Here is a 20,162-nt window from a genome sequence, read left to right as displayed (position 1 = left end):
CATTTATTATTAAAGCTTTCTTGCTTCTTCATATTCATTATCAAATTTATGTATATCCATGCATGATCTACTCTTTAATTTTAAGAAAAAGGCGTATTTTCAAGTGGGTCTGTTCATTGGTCAATTACACGTATGTGGGGAATCATTTAACATGGCTGCTTAATAAAGGAAGGACTGCTATGAAAATCATCCTCTGCAAGCTCTAGAGCAGAGGTCCCCAACTTTTTTGGCACCAGGGACCGGTTTCGTGGAAGACAATTTTTCCACGGACAGGGTGGGCATGGTTCAGGCGGTGATGGGAGCGCTGGGGAGCGACAGATGAAGCTTTGCTTGCTCGCCTGCCTCTCACCACCAGCTGTGCGGCCCGGTTCCTAACAGGCTGTGGACTGGTACCAGTCCACGGCCCGGGGGATTGGGGACCCCTGCTCTAGAGAATTTAGTTGATGGTAAAAGCAGGAGTTTCCCCCCCACACCCAGGGTGTTGTTGTGTTTATGAAAATGGATAATCAAAGCCGTTTTGAAGTGTCATTCATTCTACTCCTTTTATGTGTGCGAAGTTTCCTCTTTGAAATAACATATTTGTTTGTGTTGATAGAAATTAATTTGGCACTTGCAAATGTTGCTTCAAGGATAGTACTATCAGTTGTTTTTAAGCTTTCTTATGCTCTTGGACCACTCGTATGGTCATGAGCACCACGGAGGGAAATCGCCTGGTATTTGTTTTGCTCTGCATCTTACAGTGCTGTCTTTGAGATCAAAGAGATTCCTGTGTGAGAAGGAGGTCCACGGAGTACAGGGTGAACAGGGAGCTGATGCCAAACAGGCAGGGGAGTCTGACTGCAGAGACCAGCTTCCAAGTCACCAAAAACATCATCAGCTGACTTACGGAAACAAGAATCACAGGATTATAGCGTTTTGAAGCCCAATGGTAGAGGAAAGTCTAAGCTGACATTTTTATTTCACATCTAATTATACTGAGGGAGAGAGAGCGTACCAAGGCCACAAAGCCAATTGCAAAAAAAAAAAAAAAAAGTTTATTAAAATAATCACAAGTAATGCTACCAGAAACCCTTAGAGTCCTGGTCCAAGCTAGAGTTTTCCAGAATAAAAATCACGTGCACCATTAAGCAGCCAGATATAAGTGGGGAAGGTTTGAGATGCTACGTGAAGGAAAAAAACAAGAGTCAAGAGTCCTATGCAAAAAAAAAAAATGGAAACGAGATTTATCACCATACTCCTTTTATTTATGTCTACATGCATGTTAAGAATGAATTGGAGAAATAGTCACCGGAAAAGTCCTTTCTACTGGGACATCTTTTGTTCCTTTTAGGAACACCTTTCACCAAAGCGTGTCTGCTTTCTGTGGTGACTTCCAGGGCATTAGATTCAACAAAAGACCTCTGAGAAGATGACTCTGACCACCAGGATTAAAAAAGCATTAAGATAGGATCCTTTATAAAAAGACTGGGGAGAACATGAAGGAAAACTTCTGCTAACTTTAAACTCTAGTGTATAGTGTGGTGTTCAGCACTAACCGTGGTCCATACCTGGATTCACCACAAGACTCACGAAGTTGAGGTCACAGTTCTAAAATAGACCTTATCCAAGCAGATCTGTAGAATTTGGATCTACAAATTAGAATAAATACAGTAAAACTGTGTAAAGCTACAAGTTAATAGGCACACACTGGCAAATAAGGCCCCCAGAATTAAACCCTACAGAAGGAAACTCAAATTTCCATATTTACCATACGGTGAGTAAACATTTGCCCCCATTGCCAGTTGCTGATGTAGGTACTTGAACAATGTAGGTACCTGTTTACTTATAAGGTTGACATTGATTCCCTGGTTGCTGTGAGAGGTGGTTAAAATTGATTTCACACTCTAACCAAAAGGCTCATATCTCTACTCTGGGAGGAGTAGGTGGCTTATATGACTGAAAGCCAGGGTGCTCTCTGTGTGATCAGGCCCTGCCAGTGTGTTTGTTTGAATCATTCCTAACAAAGTTAGTGTTACTCTAGGTAACCAGGAATTGTTTTTTTGGATAGCATACTGTTGCACTGACATATGTAACAGTATTCAAGAGGAGGAAACGATAATATAAAATTAGCAAGTAGGTGCTTTGGCATATATCCTAGGTGAACTATTCGCTATTTCCTAAACAACCATGCTCTTTCACACCCATGTTAATTACTCCATCCTAGCTGCTTAGAAATACCCATTCTTTTCCCAACAATACACTCTTATTTGCCCCTGAATCCTGAGGTTCCTTTCGCTTTCCTTAAGCATTAGAGAATACTATATTTATAGCATTACAAATTGCTTTTTTCATTTAACAAAATATTTAGGAGATCATTCCATATTCCATCACTCTATATCAGCATATAGTATTTTTAATCCACTATAGGTTTTCCATCAGATAATCTATTTATCTTCTTATTGAAAGATATTACTTGTGTCCACTGTTTGTACAATTACACAAAAGGCTGGAAAGCTTGAGTTTGTGGGTATGTGTCTCTGAACACATGTGAAAGTACAGCTAGAAACTGCTGGGTTAAAGAACATATTTATGTTAAATTTTGGTAACAATTTCCAAATTGCTCTATCAAGTGCTCGCCTCAATAGTAATAAGGATTTAAGTGTGCTTGTTTGCCCCGCACCAGAACCGACTACCCTCTATCAAACTGTTTATCTTTGTTCATCTGACCAAACTCTGTTTATCTTTGCGCATATGACAAGTGACAAATAGTATCTTTTTCTTACTTTAGTTTGCGTTTTTTGACTATGACTGAAGTTTAATTTCATTTTAAAGAATTTATAAAGCATTTTTATTCTTTTATTTTGAGTTTCTCCAAACCCATTTTTTTAAAGTTCATGTAGAGGTGGCGAGTATGAATATTTTTGAATAATAATCTTAAATACAATCAGAACTTTATTTTATTCGGTTCTATTTCCCTCCCTCTCCTTCTCCATGCCCCCACTACCCCCAGCTGCATCTTTTATATTTATCCCTGTTGATCTTCATCTTGTTTGCTTCAACCATTTGTCCAGCCTTTTTCTTGATGCCAACATTCACTGCAGCCTCAGGCTTACATCCTTCCGTAAGCACAGCAGCTGTCTTCTTCATTCAAGTTTCTGGTCACCATGTGCAAGGACCAGAGTCTGTCCACTCTAGACTCTGTGGCCCTGCCCATTCTGACAGAATGTCCCACGTGGCCTCTAAGACCTGGGCTTCCTACCTGTGAGCTCTGAAACGTACTTGGGAGAACTCTCCTGCACAGGAGCTATAAATGGGGATATTTCTGCCGTATTTAAATGAGTGCTATTCACCCCCATCTCTCACCACTCATCCTGCTTCTCATGGTTGTTTTTGTCAGCTGTATAATCAGCCCTGGTGAGTCATCTTTTAACTACGGAGGGAAAAGAGATGAAGGAAAAGCTGAGGGAAACAGGTTCCTGATTTAGTTTATAAAACCCACTGACTGAACGCACAGAAATTCCGGGTTTGTTTTTCCACCAACTGGTGTCTGAATGTTATGGAGTCATCTGATTGATCAAATACATTCACAAAAAGTTTCTTTTTTGTGGTAACTTTTATTTACTGAAAAAATGGACCAATTGAATGAACTGATCTCAATCCCCTTTGACCTTCTCTTCATTCCTTCTTATGGTCACATCTGATTTGCATCTGCAGATGGTTCAAATTTATTCCTTATGCAAATTTAATTCCTTAATATATCCTTTCAAACCTTTTCCCCAAATCTTTTTAATTGGGATGTGCTGCCTAGATATACCCACAGAGCTATGTCCCAGGGCACAAGAGATGTCCAAACCTCTCTCCAAAAGAAAAAAGGGTGGGGTAGTCAGGAAGGGATAGACTTCTTTAAAATCACAGCATGTCTAGACTTTATGCCCAAATACATTGGTTCATGAGGAAGTAGTAAGTAGGACTTTTATGAAAAAATATATGGTAGAGAAAACAACACAGAAGCTTACATCCTTTGAAAATTGGACATGGCATAGGGTTCAGGAATTGTCTGGCCATGGGTTGTTTACATGTGGTCTGAGCATTTTCTTAATGTGATCCTGCACTTAAGTGTATATAGGTTCAGCCAGAAAAGAGAAAGATGAACATCAAAGTTGTTGCAATGCCAGAAGAAAATTATAGGGTGTTTCCATGTTTGAAAGATCACTAGCTTTCACTATTGGTTTGGGGCAATGAATTATCCATAAATAAAAACCTTAGAGTCCTCTGACCAAAAACATATACTGTGTTTACAAAAAGTACAAGTTCAGTAAGTAGCCGCTCCTTTCACAACAGATCCGTGTACTCAATTAGGGAAAAGAGTTTGAGGAACTAAAGGCATGAAGTAGCTTTGGAAACATTCTGCCAACACATTACAAAGTTTCCTTTCTAAAATGGATTTATTTCTGTTACAAAAACAAAAAATAAAAAAAAACAGGAAAAAGCCTTTAATGACTAATTTTATTTAGAAAGGCCTATAAATAATAATCACTTTCATTTATTGCTGAGCCCTACACTAAGAAGTTTACATGCATCATCTCATATGAAGCTCATAATCCTGTTCATTAGTCAGCACAGGCTCTGCAGCTGTGACAAACAGACCTGGACAACTCAGCACAATTAACAGCACAAAATTTATTCTGATCCATCTTAGGTCAGGTAAATCTCCAGGGTGGTCATTCTCAGCTTCTAGGTCACTCTGACAGGACTACTAATGATGGCACAAATTCTCTGGACTGGAAGTGACACACATCACTTTTATTCTGGCCCACTGGCCAGAATTAGTCATGTGTCTAGGCATAACTGCAAAGGAGCTTGGAAAGGTGAAGAAGTACATGAATAGTTAGAGAGCCTTAAATGTCTTTCCCACAATCTGTAGAGTAGACGTTACCTCCTATCTTAGTTTATATAGCTTATCTATAGCTTCTAAGCTAAGGAGAAGTAAATCTGGAATTTAAACCCTAAATTCCAAATCTGGGAGCCATCTTTGTTTTGTGAATGGTGGTAATGGTGCCCTATTCATCTTTGTATCTTATATAATAAATTCTGCATAGTCAAATGAGTTGAATGTAGATACAATATGACTTTTTTCATGAATTAATTCATGTGATTATTTCTGAATTCCTCAATTAGATTTTAACTGACAGAGCCCCAAACTTATTCCTACAATCCCAAACACCGAGCATAGTAAATGCTCAATGAAAATGTGTTAGTTGATTGACTGAAATACTGATTTGCACTTTTACCTTCTGATAGCAGATGGAGAGAGAAAATATCTTAAATAAAGGCCTTTCTAGAAAAAGAAGACATTTATTTTTATTTTTCTAGGCTGGTATGATGATTTTCAATTTGGGTCAAGAAAACAGCCTTTTAAAGATATTGAAGGCTGACACATACCAGCAGAAAAGGAAACATTGCCACCAGTCGATCATCATGACTTTATATGATTTGGCTATTGTGTTCTTTATAATGCATTATTATTTTCAATTTCCAAGATAGTTATAATTTTCCATGATTTTTTACCAGATTTCTTCCCTGCTTTTGCATATTTTTTATTTTCTATTATTTTTCATATTCTTCTATCCTCTTATTTTGCTTTTTTTATTTCTCCAACTCTCGTCTATTATTTTTTTTCATATTTATTTATTTATTTGTCTGCATTGGGTCTTAGTTGCGGCATGCAGGATATTTTGTTGCAGGACGCAGGCTCTTCTTTGCGGCACGTGGGCTTCTCTCTAGTTGCAGCGCCAAGGCTCTCTAGTTGTGGTGCCCGGGCTCAGTAGTTCTGGCGCATGGGCTTAGTTGCCCCGCAGCATGTGGGATCTTAGCTCCCCGACCAGGGATCGAACACACATCCCCTGCACTGGAAAGCAGATTCTTAACCACTGGACCACCAGGGAAGTCCCTCCTCTTTTATATTATTTTTTATCTTTTAAAATCATGTTCAATTTAGTGTTTAAACAGTTTTGTTTTTTCATAATTGTTTCTTTTTTCTCAGTTGTCAAGAGGTTTTCACTTTACACCTTCAGCTGCACCTTTTAGTATCCCAACATCCCTAACGCTATTCTTAGTACCAACGTATACTTAAGTGATACTTACGGATTTTGAGGGTGGTGACATCAACTTTTTATAACCTCATTACCAATGATATTCATTTTCTTTATTTTTTTCAGTTTCTATGATAGTGTGGGTTTTTTCTGTCCTTTCCTTTCTTCTGTCCTTCCAAAGAGATCACACATCTCCTCTAACATTCCATCTTTAATTATGTGATGCCTCTAATACCCTGTTTGTGATATGTCTTTACTACTCACTTTCTATAACTTTGATATAATTATGCGTTAGTGCACAAATGTTCTTTATTGTTTTTCCAATTATGCCTCTTTGTATAAATTCGTCTATTGATACTTAAGTACTTTGAATATTGAAGACATTAATAATGTCACGATCTCATGATAGGTTTTTTTTTTTTATGGATGAAGAAATTTTTATAGAGAGTTTTTTCAGGTGGAGAGGATTTATTTTTTCTTTTATTATTTTTTGTTAAACTGAAGTATACTTGATCTACAATGTTGTGTTGGTTTCAGGTGTATAGCAAAGTGATTCAGTTATACATATATATCTATCCTTTTTCAGATTCTTTTACATTATGGGTTATTACAAGATATTGAATATAGTTCCCTGTACTATACAGTAGGTTCTTGTTGTTTATCATGATATCTTGTTAACCAATGAGTTACTTCCTTTAAATTGTTAAGCTAATTAGCTGGAACCTCAACACTGGCATTATAATGGTTGCCATAAAAATGTCTTTAAAAAATTTTTTTAGCAGATATTTATTGGGTGCCTACCGAGCCCCAGGCATTATGTTGGGTACTCGAGTCACATCAGAAAAAAACCTAGACAACATGCAGACTCTCATAGAGCTTACATTCTGGTCCAGGAGAAAGAAAATAAAAATAAAGCAAATAGGGCTTCCCTAGTGGCGCAGTGGTTGAGAGTCCGCCTTGCCGATGCAGGGGACACAGGTTCGTGCCCTGGTCCGGGAAGATCCCACATGCCGCGGAGCGGCTAGGCCCGTGAGCCATGGCCGCTGGGCCTGTGTGTCCGGAGACTGTGCTCCGCAACGGGAGAGGCCACAACAGTGAGAGGCCCGCGTACCGCAAAAAAATAAATAAAAAAATTTTTTAAATAAAGCAAATAGAGTTATAAAAGATTATGAGTCACAAAGCTATGTGAGTTAGAAACAAGTAAAGAAACTTAAGGTATCTGTACTCTCAATAGTGGAGTCAGGAAAGCGTCCCCTGAGGCAGTCACATTCAAGCAGCTGTCTAGTAGAAAAGAAGGTTCTTGAAGTAGGAACAGCATGGGGTCTTGAGGAAGAGAAGAACTCAGTGTGTCTGTACTGAGAGGAGTTTGAATGTTATGATAGAAATGGGAAGAGCTTGAGTTTTAAGCAGGGAAGCAGCATGATTCTATTGATATTTATGTTTGCATCAGTATGTATTCATTAAGCGCCTACTATGTGTCAGTCTCTGTTCTAGGCATTGGAGATACAGCAGTAAACAAAATAGATATAAATATCTTGTGGCATAGAGATTTCATTCTAGTGTTTAAAAAATATCCCAGTGACTGCTGGGTAGAGAAGGAAGTGGGGCAGAGAAGGTTGTGAGAAGACCAACAGGAAATCTATCACAGGAGGCCAATGGAGAGATGCTGAATGCAGGAGGCCAGTTGAAAGACTCACTACCCTGAGATGATTTTATGAATAAGATAATTTGAATAGCTATCCCCTGTCCTTTAAAATTAAACCAGGGCAAAATTGAAAAGTATAAAGGTAAAAAGATTGTAATATACAACAGAGTATGTACACTAATCATTAAATCAAGATACATTGTATGCAAATATCAGTTCCATATGGATTAAAGATCTTAACATAGATAAATAAAGCCATAAAATACAGTATAGAGGAATCTTTTCCCAATTCTGGGGTGAGGAAAGCCTTCATAAGCATAATGTGAAAACATAGAAACGGTAACTCAAAAGAATGAAAGGTTTGACTATGTAAAAATAAACATTAAAAAGCCTTTATAAAGCAAAAACACCACAAGTATAGTTTAAAAACAACAACAGCCCAGAGGTCAAGAGGAAAGATGGCAACACACAAAGGGTTAAAAGATAATACAGAAAGACTTTCCCCAATATCAATACAAAGCATTTTTCTAGAAACACATTTTAATTTCTGTCAGTGTTAGCAGGACATGGTCCATCTAACTTGAATGCCTGCTACTTTGCTCATTTCACAAAGTTCAGCAAATATTTATTTAATGCCTAACATGTGCTAAGTGCTGGAGAGATCAATGTGGACAAAACAGATGTGTATCACTCTCATGTAGTTTACAGTTTAGATTTGATACCAGTGTGATAAAAACATTTAATAATAATCATCGATGCTATAGGATCATCTCTCTATATCCCCAGTAATAATAAATAATCCCAATGTCTTTGCTTTTCTTTCCTCACAGTCCTATAATTCTTTCCATTGTTCTTTGGAAATATAGTCCTCACACTATGAAGTTCCAAAAGGGAGCAATGGGTATCTTCTGAAGGAATACTTCCTATTTCCTAATTAACCATCTTTTTAACAAATTTACTGAGCTCATACCCTGCACCAGGCTGTAATACACACAGGGACTAAAGGTAAATAGATACGGTTCTTGTGCTCAAGGAAGTTACAGTTTTGGGGGAATACAGACTAATAAATCAACATGTATGGACTGGTAGGTACATGCTATGATAGAGAAACATATGGGACTGGATAGGAATATAGAGAAGGGACAGCCACATCAGGCTCAGGAGTAAGGGAGAAGTCCATGGGGCTTCTGCATTGATGGTAGTAAAGTTTAATCAAAATTTTGAAAGCCAAGTAGGTTTCAAGTGATGAGGCAGAGGGGACATTCTCAGCAGAGGGACAAGAATGTTCAGGGGCTCACAATAGTGAAACAATATGAGGTACTTGGGGAACTGCTAAAGAGTAGATTGTTCATGAAAATGAGGAGGAACCATTAGGAGAGAAGATTGCCACAAATGGATGTGGGGTTCAGAAATATTCCTTCAGATGCAGTGTGGCCAAATGTTTGCAGAACAGCAAGACTGGACAGGGGATGAGAAGTCGTGGAAGTTAAGGCCCCTGACTGAGGGAAAATATACGGTTGGATTAAGAATAAAAGAAGTGCGTGTCGGTAAGACTGAAATTTCAAATAGTGATGGTGGAGAGACCATTATGGTGTCAACAAAGATGAACATGGATTTTGTTGTGCTCAGTTAGGGTCCAACTAATGTTAGGTAACCTGAATGCACAATGGACAAAGTTAACAAAAGTTATGAAACTTTATCCAGAAATGCCAAGTGACCTAGGAGGATTAAGACTTTAAGCCATGTTCTGGGGCTAAGCAGTAGTATAACAGTCAGAGTGGAAAGTAATGAATCCTCATAGATAAATAGTTACATTGGAACTGTCCCTGTTTGGCATCCATCATTCAAAAATGGATTATCTAATAGTTTTTACCTGGAATAAAGGTCAAAAGCTGATTTAGGGGAGAGAAGAGACTCGGAGCAGTGGTGGTACACAGTAGGTTATAAGTATTAGCTGAATGAATGACTGAATTTATTGATAACACTTGACAGAACGTAACCAGGTAATGGAGCAAATTTACTGAAAAAAAAAAAAAAAACTCCAGAAGAAGGAAATATTTCTTTAGCTTTACTTTTGAAAGGTAATGTTATGGAACTTGCTTACAAATGAAGATCTAGTACAAAGAATGGGTCCAAAAAGAAAATACTTTTTTTTTTTTTTTTAATTGGCTGCATTGGTTCTTCGTTGCTGCGTGCGGGCTTTCTCTAGTTGCGGTGAGTGGGGGCTACTCTTTGTTGCAGTGCGCGGGCTTCTCACTGCAGTGGCTTCTCTTGTTGTGGAGCATGGGCTCTTTGGCATGTGGGCTCTAGAGCGCAGATTCAGCAGTTGTGGCGCACAGGCTTAGTTGCTCTGCGGCATGTGGGATCTTCCCGGACCAGGGTTCGGATCTGTATCCCCTGCATTGGCAGGCAGATTCTTAAACATTGCGCCATCAGGCAAACCCCAGGAAAAGACTTTTTGAAATAATAATGTACAGAATGTGAATACATCCCAAGAACCCACAGGTAATTGGCACATTTCCCCCGTTTGTTATGTCAATGCACAATACTGAGTATATATTTAATCTGAAAGGCAGAAAACAAAGCAGAATATCTTCCTCTGCAGCATCATGTGTGTCAATAGACTTTGGCTTTAATTCTTAGCTGTGTATTTTAGCATACAAGACCTATTAGGAGACACATGACCACATATAGTCCAACAAAGGCTTAACTGTTTTGATACCATCTATACATTAGGAATTATCAACATGGAGAGTAATCTACATATTTTTAACCCATCAGTTTACAGATACTCTTATGTTGCCTCATTTGCTGGTTGCAACAGCTCCCTATGTAAGCAAAACAGAGGTACCATATAGATAAGCGGCAAATGCTCGGGGAGCTTACAGGATTTATTCTGGACCACCTGATGGGAGGCTGAGCTGGGACTTAAATTTAGTGTGCCCAACCCAAACAAGCATTCTTTCCAATACCCCACACAGACAGATTTCTAACCACAGTTGAGTCACATTTGAAAGCCTGGCTATGGCCCATGGTGCACAAGCTTTCAGTCTGGTGGTTTAAATGCCAGTTGGCTTCAGCGCAGAGCTCAGCACAGTGACCCAGTGCCGAGGCTCAGAGTACATGGTGGAAATCTGGGGATGAATCCTGAGGTAAACGTTGACCGTTTCCAGAACAGCAGGCACTGGAATCCCTACGTGTGCATTTTGTTCAGGGAAGGTAATTGCTCTGAGGTCAAGACAGAGCATTGAAGCCATAGACTTCTACGAGCTTTCTTTCAAAGCACTGATCCTGGGTAAGATCACTGGGCAATACCAAGCAATTCACCTTTAAATGAACAGTATAAAAGACTGCAAGTAGCCACTCCAAAATTACTTTATGAAGCACTTAAAAAATACTATGATACAAAAATAAACTCATTTTTCGATCCTTCTGTTATATATCCCAGAAAACAGATTCAATATGATTTTTATAAAGAAAAGCACATTTTATTCTAGACCAGGAGGTTTGGTTTTTCATTCTCCTTTGTCAGCTGTGAGACTCTGATCAGGCACTTGTGTTTCCTGAACCTCAGTTTCCTTGTAAGTTTAAAAAAAAAGATCTCTTCCATTTCTGTGATATCATCATTTGTGTATTTTAAATATTGAGATTTGATTGAGGTATATTTTAAAACCTTAACACTGAAAATACCTAGAGCACAAAAATAAGTCATAGAAACATTGAATCATATTAATACCTGTCAAAACTGGGGGTTAACAGGAATATATTTGGAGGTACGACTTCTCGTATCTTTTTTTTTTTTTTTCCCAATCTGAGGTTTCTTGAGTCCTTATTCATTTACCCAAGAAAGCTTAATTTAGAATTGGCCTCATTCAGAGTCTTTAGGATTGGTTAAGAACATCTTAAGTGCCACTTAAATGCCACCTTCCATTTCCTGGGCAAGAGTGCCTGGGCTGGCATAGCCTCACAGCCCAGCAGGGCAGCGATGGCTGTGGTAGGAGCTGCAGAGGGGTTGCTGTTTTAGCCCCTGAAATTAGTGCCTAGAGAGCTGGAAATTCCAGTATTCTCTGATCAGATGGTCCGGAACTGGAAATAACAGGAGTGAGAAGTTCATGAAAGACAAGGCTACAATCCCAAGGGAAATTTGCACAAGTGCTGCACCCTGCTTTCAGCAGAAAGGATTCCTACTCCAGTCCTCCCTGGCTTTTTCCCTCTAGATCGTCTGTCTTCTCCCAGCCACAGATATTTAATATGAAATCCCATGGCACCTGTGTCTAGACCCCGAGAGAACTCTGACCTCACCTCGCCCTCCACCCCTCTTTCATTGTCCTTCTTTCCCATCTTCTCTCCCTTTGTTTTTCACCTCCCTTCTCTCTGATTGTAATTCCGCTAACACATTATATACCCCAGCAATACTCATGTACTTTTTGAAATGTCGGGCATGGGATAAATACAAAACAAAATGGGCAAACTGAATCTTTAGTCTCTATGTTGCCAGGGGAAGGGATGTGATTTTGCTGAGCAATTGTCAGTGCCCCCTTTCCTATTAAGACCCTATGCCTTAGCAGGTAGAGCAGCCAGGTGGCCTTAAAGGCCACGTGAGGCTTCTCTCCCAGGCCCTGGCGTCTCATGGTCACTCCTTCAACGACTGGTTAGGTGACTTGTAAAAGTGTAATCTTCAAGGAAACGGGGAAATATGTACGAACGGTCAGTTTTTGCTAAAAAGTACCTTTTCTTTTCGGAAGTAAAATAAATTATGAATCTCTAAATTGGTATTCAAAACGGACACACAACCAACTGTATCTGAAAACTAGCAGATAGTAATTCCTGACAGTGAGGCAAGGAGCTGATACAAATAGGGGAAATGCTGATAATCTGATTCCTCAGCCACTGAAGACAAGTCAGAGAAAGGCCCAGGGTTATCTACATCAGGATAAAAACCTCAAGGAGGAGATTAGCCAGAGTCCACGTTTGAGAAGGGGAACCTTGGTTAACTGACATTCTTTTTTTTTTTTTTAACATCTTTATTGGAGTATAATTGTTTTACAATGTTGTGTTAGTTTCTGCGGTATAACAAAGTGAATCAGCTATATGTGTACATACATCCCCATATCCCCCCACCTTGCATCTCCCTCCCACCCTCCCTATCCCACGCCTCTAGGTGGTCACAAAGCACCGAGCTGATCTCCCTGCGCAATGCTTCCCATTAGCTACCTATTTTACATTTGGTAGTATATATATGTCCATGCCACTCTCTCACTTCGTCTCAGCTCACCACCCTTCCCCTTCTCTGTGTCCTCAAGTCCGTTCTCTACTTCTGCATCTAGAATAATGACCTTCTTAACTATTTTGAAATGGTTGGTACTGAGCAAAAGAGTGACAAGGACAAGAGGTGTATCCATTCTTACCAATCGGCAGGCTGTGCCTGTACATTCAGTAAAGGAGAATAATCTATCATTATTTACATGACAGTGGGAAGCTAGTCATATTTTAGGCTCTGCAGTCATATAGCTTACCTTCCAACCATATCAACTTTTTTTAAATTTTTATTATTCTTTTAACATTTATTTTACTGAAGTATAGGTGACTTACAGTGTTGTGTTAATTTCTGCTGGACAGCAAAGTGATTCAGTTATACATATACATACATTCTTTATTCTTTTCCATTACGGTTTATCCCAGGATATTGAATATACTTCCCTGTGCTGTACAGTAGCACCTTGTTGTTCATCCCATATCAGTTTTCTTAGCTTCTTCAAACCGGCCTGGCCCCCTCACAGCCAATAAGCTTTTCAATGAATTGTCACCTTCCCCACCTGAAATGCCCCTCTCCTCTCCGGGTTGTGGTGAGCTGTTACCCATTCTTCGAAACCAACTCATGTGTCCTTCATGAAGCTTTTTGTCCAACAGATACCCCAAAGCGGAGTTAGAACTTTCATGGGGGTGTCCCACTAAATTGTTCTCTTTCCCCGTAGAGAATTAAGCACGTTATATTGTAACTAACTGTGCACGTGTGTCACCTCTCCCCACACCCTCCTTCCCCACATTACCCCAGAACCTGAGTTGAACTGGAGCAGAGCCATTTCTAGTTATCTTTTTGGCCCTAGGACAGGTCTGACACATAGTAAGGGCTCAATAGATCCTAAACAATGAGTTGAGAAGGCAGCTGAAGTCAAGTTAGAGATGGGGTTAGAGACGCCAGGGGCCCAGCAAGTGAGTTCACAAAAGTTCAAGGAGCGGGGAGGCCTTGGGGAAGGTGTTCATCTCTCCGTAGTATATTATTAGACAATACCTACCAGGTACTGTATGTTGTATTATTAGACAATACCTACCAGGTATTGTATGTTGTATGTTTGTGCTGAGAAATCTTGAAGACTATTGTATTCAGCACAATGGGATGAACTTCCTATAACTGTTTAGAAAAATAAAGGCAAGGAACAATTCTTGAACACCCTTCAATGATAAGAAAAAAAAAGTTCCCTCTCTGAAATCTCAGGTAAGGATTAATCCCGATTACTGAATTCTGAGTTAACTCAAACTTCCAAGTTTCCAAACTTCAGGAATGGAATATTTAGAAGGAAAAAAAAAAATCTGTAAACTGCAAGTGGAGCAGCGCTGAGTGCCTCCCAAACATAAAAGAATTGTAATCTCTAGTTTTCTTCCTTTAAAAGAAAGCTTGTAAATGATGCCTCCACCCTGCATAATTAATGTAATGGTAGGAAAAGCTATCACTTCTAACTCCTACAGTTGACGAGATGGGGAGATGTCCAGGAAGGCTGGGCAAAGCTTGGTGTTACCTCACAGGTTCAGGGAACAGATCTCTCTAAGCTGTATGACTCACGCACGTTGGACTTGAGTCTGAAGCTCAAGACAATTTCACAAGAGATGAAATTTAGAATTTTTCAAAGAGAAAATAAAACATCCTTCATGTCTGGGCAAGAGCACTGTGCAGGCTCAACATGTGCTTGTGAACATGGATATGAGGACTTATGCATGTTTGGAAGATGCAGAAATATATATATATATATATATATATATAGCAATTATCTCTCTGCATTTTTTAAAATTTTTATTGGAGTATAGTTGATTTACAATGTTGTGTTAGTTTCTGCTGTACAGCAAAGTGAATCAGTTATACATATATCCACTCTTTTTAAGGATCTTTTTCCAAATAGGTCATTCCAGAGTATTGAGTAGAGTTCCCTGTGTTATACAGTAGATCCTTATTAGGTATCTATTTCGTATATAGTTGTGTGTATATGTCGATCCCAGTCTCCCAATTTATCCCTCCCCCTCTTTCCCCCCTGGGTAACCATAAGTTTGTTTTCTACCTCTGTGACTCTATCTCTGTTTTGTAGATAAGTTCATTTTTACCATTGTTTTAGGTTCCACATATAAGCAGTATCATATGATATTTGTCTTTTTGTGTCTGACTTACTTCAGTCAGTATGACTATCTCTAGGTCTCTATATATTTGAGGTACAGGAATTTGTGAGCCCTGACATAAAAGCAAAAAAAAGAAAAAAAGACATCAGGAAGTCAGCAAAACGGCACCATAGTCATGGCTAAGGTGGAATATGTGAGAGCCTGAAGGTGACTTGACCAACGAGCTGAGTTATCCACCGAGGGGCGCAGGCCTGGCCCTCTGCTCAGCCCAGCCTCACTAACAAGCACCAAGACCAGACTTGAGGAGAGACGTCAGGCCTTACCTGCAGAAACATGCTGAGAAGACACAGCTGCAAAGGCTGCTGGTTCATCAGAGGACACGAGGAACAGCAGGTTTGACAGGAATGGCATTCATGCTGCTGACAGCTCTGTTCTGCTCTGGGCCCCTGCAAGGCTCTAAGGGAAGTGGGACAAAAGGGCATTGATGTTCTCTGGCGCTGCCTGAATGAGACAAAGTTGTGTAAGGGCCCAGCGGGCGGGGAGTGTGAATGGCATAATAGAGAGCAGAAGCCCGGGAGAAGGGATGGGGCAGGAACGTTTTCCTACATCCCATCACACAGTCCCTAGAATTGTTCCCCATATACTCGGGAACCCAGTCAATATTAATTAGGAAGAAGGAAAAAGCACACTTAGAAGCATGAAGCACCACTGAAAAAGACTGAACGTGGGGAGAGAGAGACAAAAATAAAAAAAAAAAAATAGGGAAGCAGACTCATTTGGAAAGTTGGGGTCAAATATGTAAGCCTTCAGCCTAACTGCAAAGCAGAATCTGGGCTTTTTGCATAAATTCTGTTTTAAGATCTTAAAGCAGACAGGATTGAGTCAGCAACTGCAGCAAATAAAACTTTTCCTTTGTGTTGCTTGTTTGTTTTCTCGTGGAAGGAAAGGGAAAAGATAAGGTCTGGAACGTCGGACGTTGCTGAAATTCTGTGTTATTAATGAACCGGGGGCCTGAAAAGCAAGAAGCTCATTAGTGGCTTCTGTGGAGAAGTCTGGGGCCCTGGATGCTAGAAGGAAATGGAAAAGCTGCCAGTTAACAGCAGGAACGTCTAAATCATCACACTTAGGAGGAGAACTGGAAAAACAAGACAGCATTTTACCCTCCACAGAAAATTAATACTGAAAGAAAGCCTTCATTGAGTATATGCACGGCCTGTCTTAAGTCAGACTGCTAGATAAATAGATGCTGTTGATGGAGGCAAGAAGATAAACAGGCATTCATGACAGTCAGAAGGGCAGGGAGCATGGAGCACTGAAGGTGAGGTAGAGAGCACCTTCAATTCTAGATCACGAATCTAGATCCCTGGGTAGGACTGAATCGGAAACAACCAGCTGTTTGCCCCTCCGTCTGTGGCAAATACTAGGTTCAGCCTATTCAACTAGGACACGGTGTGGTGGTCTGGGTCATATAACAAAACCGACCAACCAACATTTATTAAACATTTACCATGTGCCAGGTACCATGCTAGTTACTGGGGGGAGGGGGGCGATGCAGGGAACCATCCCTCTTCAACAGCGTTTCCCATGCATTTGGAGAATCAGGATCTAACACATAAGAGGATACTCAGCAGTGCCATTCCTAGCACAGCACTGAATGGTCAAATTATGATAAATATTCCAGGGGTTGAGAGGAGGGCAAGACTGCTGGGGTGCGAGGTACTTAAATGGACTGTTCAGAGACTAAAGCCCATCTGAGGTGAAAGGGAGTTTAGAAGGCAGTGCAGGCCAAAGCTTTTCAGAAATGAGAAAATGGAGAAGTAGTAGTTTGTCCATAGTATCACAGTAGCTAGTAGTCTTACAGAGGGATTTAGTATTTGAATCTCAGATCCACCATGTATTTCTCCCAAGATATTTAACCTATCTGCACTCAGTTCATGAATAAAACAGGGATAATAATACCCAGCACAAAATAAAGGGAGAATTAAAATACAGTTAGTATTATGATTACAGCTGTTATTCAGCTACAGTATTCTTTCCCTCTGATCCAGACTCAGCCTCAGAATCCTTCTCAACACAGAGCACCAGGCAGTCAGCCATTCCTAGTTGAAGTTTCCAGTGATAGTAAACATATTTTTTTCAATATATCAATGAGGTTTTTACTGCTATTTGATGACAAAGCTCTACAGACAGATTAAAAACCACTTTTTTTCAAGTTTGCACTCTAACTCCTTTCTTAATCCTACATTATTTCTTGGTTTGATTTGCAATTTCCAAGCCCCACTAGATTACCTCCATTAGTACAAGCCAATTACTCAGAGATTTTGCAAAATATTCAATACCTGATTGTTCCCGTAAAGTCTGCTTCAAAATGCAATTTACTTTTTTGTTTTCATGTGTGACCAGCAGCAGTGGGGTGGAAACTGATTGTGTGGCATGTCATGAGGGGCGTTGGTTAGCTCTTTTGTACTGAGAAAAGCCGAGTTTCCCCACTTCCGCCTTTCAGGGGAGGAGTCTGAGGAGGGTTACGGTCACGCGCAGCTGTTTTAGATGCTTCCCTCCACCATCACTCAGCTACTTTGCATTGAATGGGCGGAGTCAACCTAGGAGTCACCAAGTGTTCCGCGTGGCAAGGGACCTCAGAAGGATTTAGGTCACTCTCCCTAATGCACAGCTAATGCACAGTTCCCTGTCACTGCAGATTGTCTTCGGAGGGAAGACGGAAGCTACTCACCCTGTTTATTCAGCAAGAATGAATTAAAGACACATTCATCCCATGAAGAAAAGTCTAACCAGCTGGAGCAGGGGCACCTGTGCAAGAGAGCGAACCCCCCCCCCCCCCCACCTAATCAGCAGACTCTCCTAGAGCGGCCGTCGGCTGTCTGCCCAGTGCAGTGCACTATTACATGGGTCCAGTACTGTGGTGCTCTGAGAAGCAGAACAAGAAGAAACTCTCATTCTGAATGACCAACAGTGTCCTAAGTAAAAGGAAGGAGAAATGTGAAAATAGCTGAGACTAAACATGCCTGCCCCACACGGTTCAAAGGGCATGTTTGCAACGCAGGAACGCCCAACTCCAGAAATGGGAGGACGCCAGGGTGGAAGCCGGCATGGTTGATGGTTCCCTCCAGACTGTTTAATGGGAAGATTATGTGTTGTATCCAGCTTCATCATGCAGGGAATCTAAAGGGCTTGCCGGTGAGATGCTGATGGAAGTGCTAGGCTGCAGCCCATTATTTACCTCCTTTGATTCACTGAAGTATACATAATCAAAATGATACATAAATTTAATTGCTGGTGTCATGTAGTTATTTTTGAGGAATAGCCACAAATCTGAGATCTGGTATTTAACAAACAACTCAGGCTACCTACTCAGACTAAACACATAGTGTGTTTTCCAGGCTGTAATTTTATAAAAACAAAATGTCTTTAGGGAGAGAACAAGCTAGTACTATTGCTTTAAAAATCACTTTAGGAAAAGTTTCCTTACTAAACTAAAGTAAAACGTAGACAATCTCATCCATTTTGCTGGCTGGCCCTGATCCGCCCTGTTGTGCCATGTTATTACCTTCATTTCATTGACATCCCACACGGATGTCTTCCCTCTAACAGTCTCTGGGGGCAGATAAACTCCTCTGTCTTGTGGGGCTTTGTTTCCCCAAGAGCAGAGGTTTGCAGATGTTTGGTCCTGGACTCCTTTACACCCTCGCAATTTAAGGAGACCCTAAAGATCTTTTGTTATGTGCATTATATTTATTGATATTTAATGTATCAATCGGAAATTAAACATTTTTATTAAAATAACTGCTTCAAAACAAAAAATTTAGTAAGAAGAGTGGCATTGTTTCACATTTTTGCAAATCTCTAACATCTGGATTCACAGAAGAAAACTGGATTCTCATATTTACATCTGTGTTCACTCTCCTGGAATGTTATTTGAGCTGATACTTCATAAGTATAAGAAAATCCAGCCTCATACAGATATGTAGATTTAAAAGGGAAAAGTATCCTAATAGCCTTTTCAAAGAATTATGGATATTCTCCTACTATTCTACTCAAACTCAGCTAGTAGTAATTTCTTAAAGATTACTTGCAATGCAGAATCTGAAACATTATCAATAAAATTTTCATATTCTGTTGCACTAAAATCCATTGATCTGTCTTGTATTTTGAATGGCTTTTACTCATGTATGATTTCATAAAATCATGCATTGGTCATTTACAGTCATTACTATACAATATCTAAAAATCAGATGCATCAATGAGATCACAGTTTCATAGAAAAGTCTTAAAGTCTTAGGAAGATTTCAGTTCACTGTGGTGGATATGTTTTCCAAAATTCTGGGTTTTGCTTTAAAACTTGCATTTCATCATTGATGACAAGTAATGTCGGTGATTTTCCTTGTTCATTTTTGAGAAAATGTGTAACAAAGTCTGAATAACCATGATTTGTCTACCAAGCATTCTTTCATATAAAAATAGTATTCCATGGAAAAGTAGCTAGGTCAGCCCACAACCTAAATAATTGCACAAGTACTGTCCCTGGAAATAACCACCGTACTTTGATATGTAACAGACCTGATTTACATGTACTTCCCACAGAATATTAAAAACGTGTACTCAAGGGCCAAGCCAATAGGTTTACTAATTTCTGCTGCTTCAGCAAAGACAATTTAAGTGAAGCTACTTTTTAAAACTTTATTTATTTATTGTGACTATTTGGTGGTGATGAATACAATGACCACTAGTACCCTTTGGAGCCACTGCTTTGATTTGTGCTAAGGGACCAACAGTTTTACTCACCATTGTGTTTGCCCTATCAGTGCAAATGTAACACAGTGAAAGTTGCAAATAATAATCTTAGTATTGTTATGGAAAGAATTTTGACCCGGCAGACACCATAAAAGGATCTCAAGGACCCTCAGGGGACCAAGGAACAAAGTTTGAAAATTCCTGTCCTAGAGGACTTCAGCAAACTTTGCAAGCCAACCTCATTAACTTGAAAAGGAAGAATATCCAAATGGATAGCAATCATTTAAAAAATTTCTTCACACGTGCTTTCT

General features: G+C 39.7%; 1 long non-coding RNA gene across 1 annotated transcript in view; it reads left to right on the top strand.

Annotated features, from left to right (window-relative positions):
• Nucleotides 1-20,162, top strand: part of LOC117201427 (uncharacterized) — a 294,394-nt gene that overhangs the window by 116,577 nt on the left and 157,655 nt on the right. The window lies entirely within an intron of this gene.

This window comes from Orcinus orca, chromosome 12 (genome assembly GCF_937001465.1).
Source record: "Orcinus orca chromosome 12, mOrcOrc1.1, whole genome shotgun sequence".
NCBI lineage: Eukaryota > Metazoa > Chordata > Mammalia > Artiodactyla > Delphinidae > Orcinus > Orcinus orca.
This window is presented reverse-complemented; position numbering and strand designations above follow the sequence as displayed.